Here is a 13,888-nt window from a genome sequence, read left to right as displayed (position 1 = left end):
AGGAGAAGCAGCAGCTCTTCGGAACATTTGCACAAGCCGTGCCAGAAAGGACGCTTTCTCCCCAGGAATGCGTCGCTTATAAAGCGTAGAGACTGAGCTGTCCAAAGAGCCTAAGAGCATCAAAGGGCTTCTGTTGCTGATCTCCCTGCAGTCAGAGCCTGGCGCGGGCGGGGCAAGGAATCCGCATCGCAAAGCCTGCGCTACTTTGGGATGCTGAAATCAGCATAGTCAAGCGGGGCTGGGCTGCCAGAGCAACGTGACGCGGACGCAACAGGGCAGGCGTGCGCCCCGCAAACCAACCCAATGGGACTGCTTGGAAGGGCGCATAACTACCCTGTTGCGTCCTCCTCGCACGGCTCTCCCCGAGCGGAAGAGAGGTGCTTAATGGGTGTGCAGTAGCGGAGGAAAGGGCGGCACTGGGGCTGTAGGGCGTCCCAGCTGCCGCCTCCCTCCCAGCCACCCTCCAGCCCGAAAGATGATAAATAGAAGTGGGGAGAAAGCGTGGGCGTAGCCAGGATTTATGTTGGGGGGGGGCAGAACCTCAGTTAGTTATTTTTATTGATTTACTTGATTGAGGGGCAGATCCCCCCCCCCCGAATCCAGTTCTGCTTGGGACAGTGCCTTCCTTTGTTTGTCCTCCTCTTCGAGGCGGATTTAGTCCGGATCAGCCTAACAGAGGGACTTGCTGCCAGGAACAGCCCCCGTGGCGCGCAGCGTGCGAGAGGCGAGCTGAGCATCTCCCCGGCTGTGTGGTGCCTGTTCCACTCGCCTTGCCTCAGCTGCTCCGTTTTGCCCTCGCCGTGGCTGCCTCCCTCCTTCCTTCCTGCTAGCCGCCAGGCCCCAGCTAAGTGCCTCCTCCTCCTAGTGTCGTCGGAGGCTACAGCAGGGGTAGGCAACCTAAGGCCCGTGGGCCGGATGCGGCCCAATCGCCTTCTCAATCCCGCCCACAGAAGGTCGGGAATCAGGGTGTTTTTACATTAGTAGAATGCGCCCTTTTATTTAAAATGCATCTCTGGGTTATTTGTGGGGCATAGGAATTCGTTCATTTCGCCCCCCCCCCCCCAAAAAATATAGTCCGGCCCACCACATGGTCTGAGGGAAGGTGGACCGGCCCATGACTGACCGGCCCATGGGCATGTAGGGGGGGTCCTGCAGTAACCATCCCGTCAGGAGGTCTGTTCCATATGATATAGGAATTGGGCCTTTAGTATGGTGGCACCTACCCTGTGGAACTCCCTCCCACTACATATATAACAGACAGGCACCATCTCTGTTGTTTTTGCTGCATCTATTCCAAACTTCCTCTTCCAGCAAGCCTTTTAAGTGGAGACTTTTCATCCCAGTCTGCATCTGCATTGGCACTATTTTAACTTCTTAAAAAATATATATGGAACTATATTCAAAGAGTGCCAGAGTGTGTGTGTGTGTGCGCGCGCAACTGTTTTTTTAATATAGTTTATTGTACCCTTTTCTTGTTTCATGGTTATAACTGTTTCATTTGGTTTCTATAATATAGTTTCTATAAACTTTCGGGTTTGGTGAATGTTTCATTTGGTTTCTATAATATAGTTTCTATAAACTTTCGGGTTTGGTGGATGTGCATCAGTAAACAAGGGGAATTAAGACTGAGAGCTGAGTGGGAGGGTGGTCGTGTAATCTCACTGTATACAAGTTGTACAAGTGACAATAAAGTATTTCAATTTCAATTACAGTGGTACCTCGGGTTACATACACTTCAGGTTACATACGCTTCAGGTTACAGACTCTGCTAACCCAGAAAGAGTGCTTCAGGTTAAGAACTTTGCTTCAGGATGAGAACAGAAATCGTGCTCCGGCGGCACGGCAGCAGCAGGAGGCCCCATTAGCTAAAGTGGTGCTTCAGGTTAAGAACAGTTTCAGGTTAAGTACGGACCTCCGGAACGAATTAAGTACTTAACCCGAGGTACCACTGTATAATTGTATGTTTTATTGTTGTAACCCTCCCTGGGGCCCAAACGGGAAAGGATGGGTAAGGAACCTAATGAAACACAGAAATAATACATACTGTCAGACTCTGCCTGCTTAACACAGAGCTATACTGACAAAAATTGGAAGGAGGAGGGGAGACCACATGCGTTACACATCGTTAAACCGCATGTCACAAGATGACAATAAATGCACACACTGCAGTTAGGAACTATCTCAAGCCCAATGCACTGAAAAATACATTTTAAGTTTTGATGAGAGTAATTGTGATAGTATGAAAAGAACGCCATGTTCATTGTCCCTTGGAATTCGAACCCGAGAAGAAGCTGATCTTCTGCTCATTACAGCTGCTCAAAAAGATCTCAGATAGGAGGGTTAAGAAAGAGCTTTGAGAGTTACTGCCAGTCAGAGTAAATGACATGAAGCTACATCAGGGCTGAGGAAACATTGGCCCACCATATGTTGCTGGACTGTCAGTGGCTGCTGGCCAAGTTGAATATGTTTCACCTCCACTGTCAGAGACTGAACAGCAGGTCCTCGACTGTCACTCTAACCACTATACTACCGCTGCTTCCTAGGGTACCTGGTCCTTCCCTAAAGCATGTGGTGATGGCAAAGGGCAGCTTTCCCCAGAATGCTTATGGGCTTTTTGTACAGAAAAGGGAGGCAAGGGTTTGTTTGGAAACTCTGCTTGCAAATCAACAAGGCTGAATGGGTTTTTCCAGGGGTGAGAAGAAGTAGCCACTTCAGGTCAACATGGTCACTGATGGAAAACCAGGCAGGAACCATTAGCAAACCAAAGAGATCCACACAGTTTGTACGCCAGGGTGTTCCAGGCCTATGCAGTAGCCTCAGGGCCCAGAGACCTCCTTTTGATCTGTCGGCTTTCGAACCCAGCGGCGCTGTGAATTTAAGCAGCTACGTGCTCCCACTGTTAATCTAAGCAAGGGCAGGTCCATCATTTCAGATGCGCTCACCACCTCCTCGACATGCCAGCATCCTCGCCAAGCCCTCGCAGGCAGCGCTCGGAACGCCTGGCTTCCTTTTGTCATCGTCGTCATTTTTCTGGGAACAATGGCTCGAGAGCGTTTGCTCCCTCTCAGTTGCAGAGACGATTGTGCTCACATTGGCAATCATCTCCTGCCGCTTTTAGCCCTTCTGGAAGCTGAACACAAATGATGCAGGCGATGGCTCATAGCTAACCCCCTCCTCATCCTCCTCGCCTCCCCGCATCCATGCACCTTTCAGATGGATTTGCAGGAAAATTAAGACTTGCAGAAGCAAAAGGATGGATGTTATCCACTGGGACCCAAGGGGTACTCTCCATTTCAGCAGCTAATGAAAGGAAGGCAAGAGAAAAACCGGGGGCCGTTTGTGTGAATTCTGAGTCTTGGCCTTCTGTCTTGGGTGCTTTCCTTGTGATTCCTGCATTGCACCTAGTCATACAGTTCTATTGTTCTATGAGATGGTGCAGCGACTGTCTCTCAACAGTTTTGCCCAGAGCAACGAGGAATGCATGTCACCATTGTTTGGAAATCGGTGTGGCAAGTGTAAATGATTAAAGCATTAGTGGTAAAGGTGAGTGTTAGAGCAACTGTTCAGCATGCAGAATGTCCCGGGTTCAGTCCCCAGTATCCCCAGGTACAGCTGGCAGGGACCCTGGTCAGTGGCGAAGCTGCATGCTCTGGCACCGGGGGTGAAGAGCAGGTGGGGGCGTGGCTGGCACGCATCCTGGGGGCGTGGCGTACGTCCCAGGGCATGGCACACCATCAGTGGGGGCATGGCACCCAGCATGGTGGGGGGGGTGCATGGCGTGTATCCTGGGAGCAGCTGTGATGGTACACCCCTCCCCGATGGTGCCGGGGTGGTGCACTCACCCCCCGCCCCCATTCCTCCACCAGTGACCCTGGTCTGAAACCCTGGAATGCCCCTGCCAGTATCTGTACCAGTGTAAAAACAGGTAAAGGGACCCCCTACCATTAGGTCCAGTCGTGGCCGACTCTGGGGTTGCGGCGCTCATCTCACTTTATTGGCCGAGGGAGCTGGCGTACAGCTTCCGGGTCATGTGGCCAGCATGACTAAGCCGCTTCTGGCAAACCAGAGCAGCACACGGAAACGCCGTTTACCTTCCCGCCGGAGTGGTACCTATTTATCTACTTGCACTTTGACGTGCTTTCGAACTGCTAGATTGGCAGGAGCTGTACCATTGTAGACAGTACTAAACCAGATGCTTCAATGGCCTGAGTCAGTATAAGGCAACTTATTTTGCCCCTCTGTAAAGCAGACAGAGTAGAGCCTCCAGCCATAAGCAATGGGCCAGAGGGCAGCTTGGGTCTGATCATAAGGTGTGCAAACAAGGAAGGTTAGTTATTTAAGCGTGCCTATTTTCATCTGTGAGTTGCTGGGAGTTGGGATGCGAGAGCTACAGGAAACCAAAATCAACTGCAATGGTCTCGTCTCATGGTGTGCCGTTTCGACAGCTGGAGAGAAAGAAGACGCTGATGAGATGATGAGATGGATAGGCACCAAGCTGTGTCCCAAAATGCTGTTGCTGGCGGAAAGAAGATGCACCACTTTCAGGGTCCACAGGAGAAGAGATGAGACAAAGGCATCATTCAGTACCAAGGACCAAAATCCCTTCCAGCTGTGCAGGCATGCAGCCACATCCCTCACCCCCAGCAAACTTCCACAGCCTTCTTTTTTTTAAAAGAAAAAATTATTTATTATTTTCATTCTCATACATGTTTCAATCATTTTACAGTCATTTTAACATTTCAAAACTTGACTTCCTTCCCCCTCTTTCTGCAGATCCTTAAATTTATTTTTACATATTTTCTACATATCCAAATTAACTTAATATGTCCATTTATTCATCTGCTTTCAATATATACGCTTATGAAACTGCAGGTTATTACAATAATCCTGCCAATGTTCTAATCTGTTTACAGTTTGTTTGTAAATATTCAATAAACCATTTCCATTCTTTTATAAAAAGTTTGTTGTCTTGATTTTTCATTTTTCCGGTAAGTTTCGCCATTTCTACATATTCCCTAAGTTTTTGTATCCATTCTTCTTTTGCTGGGACATCTTCTTTACATTTTTGGGCAAGTAACATTCTTGCCACTGTAGTCGTGTACATGAATAAATTTCTATACACTTTGGGTAGTTCTGTCCCTATAATTCCCAAAAGGAAAGCTTCTGGGTTGTTGGTTTTTTTTTTGGGGGGGGGGGTTACAAACATTATTTTAAACCTCTTTTTCAGTTCATTATATATCATTTCCCAGCCTTCAAAATGGGGCAGAAGTGTTGGTTGATGGATATCAACATAAATTCGGCAGTTCCGTTATTATTTTCTTATTGCATTTGTTGGTCCCTTCTTACACAGCAAGGTGTCCAATCAACTTACAACATATTTAAAAGCAGGAAAAATCAACAGGAGAAAAAATACATTGTAATGTGAACACCTTTACACAAAACATATTTACATTTAAAACAACAACAGCAGCAACACAAAGCAGTCACCAGCACTGTCCAATAACAGCAGCAGAAAGGTTTGGCAGCAAAACTAATAACAAACAACTTCATCATTGTCCATCAAAAGCCGGGTGGGCAGGGCAGTGTTTACCTGGCACTGAAAAGATGTCAAGGAAGGCACCAGGCAGACCTGACTGGGGAGAGTGCTTCACAAATCCGCTCAACTTCCCAGCGGGGAGGAGTTGCGGTGGATCACATGGCCACCCACTCCCCTCCAGGGCTGGCGTCCCCGGGAGGTTCTCAGCCACATCATTCCCCTGCCAGCCAATCTGCTGGCTGGGGGGGGGGGCATGGCTGGGCCCCATTTAAACTGAGATGCGAGCCAGAGAGCTTCCTCTTGGCTAACTTCCTCGATCTCCCGTCCTCCCTCTCTATTTTCAGGTTTCAAATTTGGCCTTGCTATGGACCTTGGTTGGTCGCCATTGAAGGGCCTGGTAGGAATTTTTCCACTTAGCAAATTGGCACGGGCCATTTGGTTTTTGCCTACCTTGTAGCAATCGTCACAGCTTTGTAAGGTTTGGCAGTTAGGCATTGGTTGATCTTATGATGGGGGAGGTGAGGTGTGGCCATCACCTGCCCCTCCAAGCTTAAGGGTATTCCGTTAAAGGAATCCGGAGGTGTGGATCTTGTCCGAAGTCTGGGGCTGGGCTAGGGCCATGCCACGACCCCTTCAGGAACCCAGGGGGAGCTTGAGTTGGTTTGCATCGACGGGGCTCCCCCTACTGGTGGTTGACCCTTACTGGACTCCCTGCATGATGGGCAGGAGTCAGATATAGTCGGGTCAATTCCAATGCCTAAGCCAATACCGCTCACATTCTGTAACCAATAAAGTTGTGGCCTAAATTTGCCCAATAACATTAACCTAATATCTGTGTCTTTGTGTCTTATTCATCAACGAGGTGGTGGTCTCGGGGTCGTGACACACAAACAGAGAGCCACAACAAAAAAGACCCTCTGTTTATTTTTGTTCTTGTTTTCTCTTGCCCTCCTTTACCACTCAACAGTTTGCCGGTTAGTTGCAATCGCACAAAAGAATAGGAAGCTCCCTTTTATTGGGTTATATCATTGGTTCATTTAGCTCCCTGCTGACAGAGAAAGCATGTTAGCTCAATTGGTTAAAGCACGGTGCTGATAATGCCAAGGTCACTGGTTTGATCCCAATATGGACCATCTGCATATTTTTGCATTTCAGGGGGTTGGACTAGATGACCCTTGAGGTCCCTTCCAACTATGATTCTATGACAGGCAATCAAAATGTGGTATCTGAGTGAGTATGGGTTTCCCATTTCTCCAATCTTTACATTCAAGTCCTCCACATTTCCATATCAGTTTCTGATTTTTTAAAAAAGTACCGTACTTATGAAAATGCAGTTCTGGTGATATGTGTGTTTATATGCACACTGTGATGCTTTTTATAAAAAAAAACCTTGTGAAAATTCATCAGCATTTTAGTGTGAATTTCTTCTAAAATGCACTTTTATATGCATTTTTGCCTAATGTACACATTGTAGCAGAATGACACCCGCCCAAAATAAAAAAAAAAATTCATGTTATTTTCATTGCATGTTCTATCTATATTCGCTTTACCCTAGTACATGTGTTTTGGGGGCAAATTACTTGACTGGAGCCCTGCGTTGCAAAATTTGGAGGCATGTGAATTTCAAAGGGTGGCTGTGTTTTGGTACTCAGGTTCTTTCAGAAAGTGCAAATTAGGGAGGCTTGCTTTGAAATGCAAACTGAATCAAACTTCTCCCCCATCCCTATGTGGGCACCTGCCTCCAAAGTCTTACCCTGACATCTACCAGAAGAAGAAGAGGAGTTTGGATTTGATATCCCACCTTTCACTCCCCTTCAGGAGTCTCAAAGCTGCTAACATTCTCCTTTCCCTTCCTCCCCCACAACAAACACTCTGTGAGGTGAGTGGGGCTGAGAGACTTCAAAGAAGTGTGACTGGCCCAAGGTCACCCAGCAGCTGCATGTGGAGGAGCGGAGATGCGAACCCGGTTCCCCAGATTACGAGACTACCGCCCTTAACCACTACACCACACTGGCTCTCAAAAGAAAACATGTCCAGAGAAAACATGTCTGCGTGCCTCTGAGGCCTCCTCTCTACACTGATGGCCCTGATTGTGGTGGCAGATGTTTCAGAAAGATGTCAGAGAAGGAGACAGCCGGTGATGAGCCTGATAAGAAAGACAGTTGGGGACTTGGTGCATTTTGCACTGAGGGGAGAGCAAAAGAGAAGAGGGCTGCCGAAGAAGACTTCAGAAAGCTGGAGAGAACAGCCAACAGTTGGGTAACAAAGACCCCCCAATGTCTAAGGTACGAGGTCCAGGGTTATGGGAAAGGATGGAAAGGGAGGGAAAGGCCAATATGAGGTGTCTCAGTCCTCTGAATGTGGATGCATAAGAGAGGGTAGTAGCCCAAGCCTAAGCCTGGTTTCCCAGGCCAGATTTAACGTAAGAATCTAGTAAATGGGTCAGATAGTCCACCAGTTTGTCACAAGAGCCACCCAGATGCCCATGGAAAGCAGGGAATGCCGGGCTTGAGTGCAATTCCCAGTGACTGGCATTCAGAAATATACAGCCTTCATCACGCAGGAGGTCCCAGCTTCAATCCCTGACTTTTCCAGGTAGGACTGGAAGAGATTCCTTGTCTGAAATCCCAGAAAGCTGTTGCCAGTCAGTGTATACTAGTCTAGATGGGACCTCTATAAGTCCCTTTAGAAATGACATGGAATTGTTCCAGGCCATCTGGGCCTCTGTGAATCTCCCTTTTGATTTATAAGTGTAAAATAAATAACAACAACACCAACCTGTGATTGTAAGTGGCTTTAAACTGTTTTTAGCATTGTGTTTTAATTGCTGTAACCTGCCCTGGGATCTTAGGACGAAGGATGAAGGCATCTTACTATGACGGTCATGGGAGAACATAGGAATCATGGCTAGGAGCCACTGATAGTTTTCTCCTCCATGAAATTGTCTAGCCATGGCCATCACAACATCTTCTAGAAGTGTGTGACTCGGGGAACTTGTGTGCCTGTGGCTCCAGGTTTCTTGGGAATGGGACTGTCAACTATCCACCTATCAGTTTAAATCTGTGTTTCCCAAACTTGGGTCTCCAGCTTTTCTTTTCTTTTTTGGACTACAGTTCCCATCATCCTTGACCACTGGTCCTGCAAGTTAGGGATGATGGGAGTTGTAGTCCCAAAACAGCTGGAGACCCAAGTTTGGGAAGCACTGGTTTAAAGTGCTATATTGTGGATGACGCTGTGCCAAAAATTTCTGCTATGTTCCCCCACCTCCCGTCCAACCGTTCTCCAAACTTAACTCAGAAATTAAGTTGAATGTCAAGTTTCACACCTCAGATTCAAAATATGGACTTGGGAACTGGAATTTCTCCATGAAAATCGGACACCAGTTTGAAATCTGCACACACACCCTTGCCTATTCATTCCAGTTCTGTGATACCAATATGGCATTTGTGTGGGCGTTTTGTTTTGTTTCAGGCCAAATAGAGAGAGAGAAAGAGAGAAGTGGTAAGTGAACCTGCGAAGGGATGGATCCTCTCCCCTTCTTCCAACCTGACAATGACACAGACTTTCCACCACCCACCAACAGCGACGTGTTTGACTACAACTGGACAGGAGAATGGCTCCTAGACCCTCCCTCTGATAATGCCAACATTTTGGCAGCAATGAGAATGTTTTCCTTGACAATCTACACCATCACCTTGCTCTTGGGGGCCACGGGCAACGGCCTTGTTATCTTCCTCACCGGTTTCCACATGAAGAAGACCGTTACCACCATCTGGTATCTCAACTTGGCTGTGGCCGATTTCATCTTCGCCCTTTCCCTCTCCACCGAGATAGCTTATGTGTCTCTGGGTTATCACTGGACTCTGGGGAGGTTGATGTGCAAACTCAACACCGTGGTTCCCCTCTTGAACATGTTTGCCAGCGTCTTCTTCTTAACAGCCATCAGTGCCGACCGCTACGCTGCTGTGGTCCACCCGGTTTGGGCCTTGAACCACCGCAGTCTCCAGCTTGCTTCCCTGGTGGCTGTGTTCGTCTGGGTAGCAGCCTTGGCTCTCAGCATCCCGTACTTCAGCTTCCGCGACACAGAAGAGCTAATGGATGGCACTATACATTGCATCTACAGCTTCCATTTGCAGGATGAGGGCAGCCTAAGGACACACCGTCTCATGGTGCTTGCTGAATTCGCACTTGGCTTCCTAATCCCCTTTGGCATCATTCTGGCCTGCTACTGCGCCATCATGATCAAGCTAAGGGGGAAGATCTTTGGCCAATTTGGACGATCCTTCAAGATCATAGTGGCAGTGGTCACGGCCTTCTTCTTCTGCTGGTTCCCCCACCACCTCTTCTCCATTCTCGAAACACTGGAAGACGATAGCCTTCAAATGCAAACCACCCTAGATATTGGCACCCCACTGGCTGAGGGCCTGGTCTGCCTCAACAGCTGCCTCAATCCCATTCTGTATGTCTTTGTCGGGTCTGACGACAAAAAGACCAGCCGCCGATCCCTCTTCCTGGCCTTTAAAGGAGCTGTCAACGACAAGTGGGCCTTCACACCTTCTTTCCCCAGCAACAGAACCTCCAGCTCCACTTCAGGAGTGGAGTCCAGCATGGTTTGAGACTTCCTTTTCACAAGTTTATGTGTAGTCCATGTTCCTTAAACCCAAAAAACTTCTGCCTGGTTTTGCAAACTAAACAAATTAGGAGAAGGGTTCCTTCCAGAAGACCTGTTTCTTGAGCATTCATCCTGATCTGCTTGCAGGAAGATATGACAACACTGACTACAGAATGAGCATTCATTCTTATTTGTTTGTGGAGAGGTAAAATGATGTTGTGTCAAGGCAAGTGTTACAGGCTGTCTCCCCAGCACTTTCCTTATTACAAAAAGTCTGATATTTTGGGCATAGGGGGTTGTTGATTGCACAAGTTGAAATTGCCAGTTTGTGATGGACTCCATGGGCGTAGCCAAGGGGGGCAGTTGCCCCCCCCGATCAAGTAAAACAATAGCAATACTTAACTAACTGACCAAGCACATCGGTTCTGCCCCCACTAACAAAAGTCCTGCCCCCCCCCCCCACAAAAATCCTCGCTACGCCCATGATTGACTCCCAGAGTGTTGTCATTTTCAGGTGGAAAAGTCCTGTGCAACTTGACAGAGATCTCTGTTAGACTCCAGAAAGAGCGTTTTTGGCAAGTTGTACCCAGATTTGGGAACTCCCTCCCATGGCACCCTCTCAGCCAGCCACCAAACTTTGAGTTCCTGGCAATGCTTCCACCTGTGAGGTTAGCTTGTTTTATTCTGTTTTGACTCTGCTGCAACTGGCTTTTAGTTATCATTTGCTGCCTTTTAAAAACAAATCCTTATTTCCTTCTTGCAATATTCATGTTATATGCCTTTATGTGTGCTTCTGCAGTTGTCAGCCGTCTTGAGCATTAAGTGTGGAAAGGCACAATATAAATATTAGTAATTAATCCATGAATGTCTTTTACACATGCTGTTCCCAGTGCCGGATTTACGTATAAGCTAAACAAGCTACAGCTTAGGGCCCCACTCTCTTGGGGGCCCAAAAAAAATTTAAAGGGGAAAAAACTGGATGTACATTTCCAAAATATAAGATAAAAAACAAATAAAATAAAACCTACATACAGCAACAGTGTTTTGTGTTTTGTAGGCTCCTGTGATGTAAGAAATGGGCCCCGTCTGCTAACCTGCTCCCTGAGATATCACTGGTTTGCTCATTTCTATATCAATTACTCTGATAAAATACATATTTTGTTATGTGCAAATGTCTTTAGATACCTATGATTAAATTATTATTAGGTCCATATATTACCATATAGCATATACAGTGGTACCCCGCAAGACGAATGCCTCGCAAGACGGAAAACCCGCAAGACGAAAGGGTTTTCTGTTTTGGAGGCGCTTCGCAAGACGAATTTCCCTATGGGCTTGCATCGCAAGACGAAAGCCCATAGGGAAATGCTGGCGGTCGGGAGCAAAGACTTTCGCCCACAGCCGGCCTTCAGAAGAGGACCTCTTCTGAAGGCCGGCGGGGGGCAAAAGTCTTTGCTCCCCCCCGCCTGCCTTCCCCCCCCCCCCCCGCCTGCCCCGGGCGATCTTAAAATGCTGGCGGGCGGGAGCGAAGCGTTCGCTGCCGACCCCCAGCATTTTAAAATCTCCCCGTGTCCCGGGGAGATTTTAAAATGCTGGGGGTCGGGAGCGAACGCTTCGCTCCCGACCCCCAGCATTTTAAAACGCTGTTCCGAAGCGGGGCGGGGGGCGGGAACACCTTCTGAAGGCGGGCGGGGGGCGAAAGTCTTTGTCCCCCCTGCCTGCCTTCCCAGGGGCTTTTAAATCGCCCCGGACAGCGGAGAAGTCCTCCGCTGTCCGGGGCGATTTTAAAATGCCGCCCGCCAGCATTTTAAGATTGCCCGGACAGCGGAGAAGTCCTCCGCTGTCCTGGGGTTTTTTAAAATGCTGGGGGTGGGAAGAAAAGCCCTTGCCCCCCCCCAGCCTTCAGAAGAGGTCCGGGGACAGACTGTCCCTGGACCTGATCTGAAGGCGGTTTCCCTAGGAACGCATTAATTGATTTTCAATGCATTCCTATGGGAAACCGTGCATCGCAAGACGAAAAACTCGCAAGACGAAGAGACTTGCGGAACGAATTAATTTCGTCTTGCGAGGCACCACTGTATTCAACACAAAAAACAGCATCAATTTGTTGTTGACAAAGGACAGCTGGACATATAAAGGGCCCCATTACCTTTAAGTGGCTTAGGGCCACATAAAACCTAAATCCGGCCCTGGCTGTTCCACTTCTGCTATCTGGGTGAAGCAGCAAAGGGCTACAGCAGCCTGAGGGCCACATTCCCTCTCATGCAACCTCTGGGGCCACATCTCAGTGGTGTGCATAGCAATGAATACAAATGTTGCCTTTGTACAGCACACCATTTCCCACAGACATTCACATGTTCCTCTCCGTCCTTCAGCCAAGCAAGAGGCACCATCAGAGTTTAAGGGCACATTCCAGCCAGGCAAAAAAACATTCAAGGAAGGTGGACAGTGAGGCCAAGGAGGAATGTGTCCAGGATGAGTCCCAAGGGCCGGGTATAGGGGCCTGAGGTCCACATTAGGTCCTGTGGTTTCCTGGGCCCAGTGCTTTTTTTCTTTAAAAAAATGTTTAGGAGTGCTCTCATTTTCCTGCTCATATTGAAATACTACCCCTCAATGAGGCTAAACTAAGATTCACAAAGTGCTTATGGGTACGTCTACCTCTGCGTCCCCCCAGAAAAAAAGCACTGCCTGACCCTGAGCTGTTGATGACCCCTGAAATCCATCTTCCTGGCAGACAAAAGTTCTAACTTGATTTCTACTATGCCTCTGTCACCGGATGCCCTGTGTCCCTATGGCCCTTGTCCTTTGCTCCAGCGCCATTGAGCTGCTAGTCAGAGAGATTGAATGGCAGACACATGGAACTGAGATCAGAGCCCAGAATCTTCATGATGGAGACAGCAACATCCATCAATGGACCCTTGGCACGGTGACATCAGTGCTCCGCCACTGTGCTCCCCCGGCTGCATGCTTTTACCTGGGTTAACAGTCATTGAACTTGCCTGGGTGGAGGTTGGAAAGGTCGGTGGGTGTAGAAAAACTTTTGTGTAGCTGAAATGCACGTCCATTGCTCCACCTGATTTTTGCCTCTGGCCCCACCCCCCACTGGCATATGCCCCCCCCCCCCGAAGGTTGCCCATAGTGGAATTTGGCCCTCAGATTCACAGTGTTTCCCCCTTTCTGGTTTAGACTTTGAGAAGTCCCTATGAACTTATTGCTGCTGCAAACTCAGAGGCAGGAGCCATAAGATGCTGAGTGTAAAATGTCCCAAGGCACTCTTAGAACTTGAAACTGGCAGGTCCTTCCATCCATCTGTACATGCATCCCCATGTGGATGGGGAAATATAGAGGGCACAGTGGGATCCCACTCCTGGATGTCATACGCTCATGTGAATGCCTACCAGAGCAGTTGGGGGCCCTGGGAAACTAGCCTGCTTTTCCTAAGTTCCCAAAGTCTATGTGCATGCAGTTGTGGGCTGCCAGGCTTTGTTCAGACATTCAGATGAGCAGGTGGAAGTTGGTGTCGGGCTAGTGGGCCTGATCCAACTTTTCCACCTCCATGCACCTGCAATGCAAACATGCTCCAGGGGAGCATGGGAAAGGCTCCAAGGCGTTAACACCAGTGGGGGTGGCTTCATGGATTCCTCCTCCCCCCCCCCCTTCTTAACCTTCATTTGCCTCCCTCTTTCCCTCATCAACTCAATGCCACCTCCTTTCCACTCAAGGGAATTGATCTTTGAGTT

At 48.4% G+C, this 13,888-nt stretch overlaps 1 pseudogene across 1 annotated transcript; it reads left to right on the top strand.

Annotated features, from left to right (window-relative positions):
- Positions 1-7,726: 7,726 nt before the first annotated feature.
- Positions 7,727-10,182, top strand: LOC308484293 (C3a anaphylatoxin chemotactic receptor pseudogene; annotated as a pseudogene). Its single transcript, XR_013991450.1, has 2 exons — positions 7,727-7,821; positions 9,008-10,182. The product of XR_013991450.1 is annotated as a C3a anaphylatoxin chemotactic receptor pseudogene (transcript).
- The last annotated feature ends 3,706 nt before the right edge of the window (positions 10,183-13,888 follow it).

The sequence above is a fragment of the Podarcis pityusensis genome (genome assembly GCF_964106645.2).
Source record: "Podarcis pityusensis genome assembly, chromosome: 8".
Classification (NCBI taxonomy): domain Eukaryota; kingdom Metazoa; phylum Chordata; class Lepidosauria; order Squamata; family Lacertidae; genus Podarcis; species Podarcis pityusensis.
The sequence above is the reverse complement of the archived record's forward strand: the minus strand, read 5'-3'. Positions and strand labels throughout refer to the sequence as shown.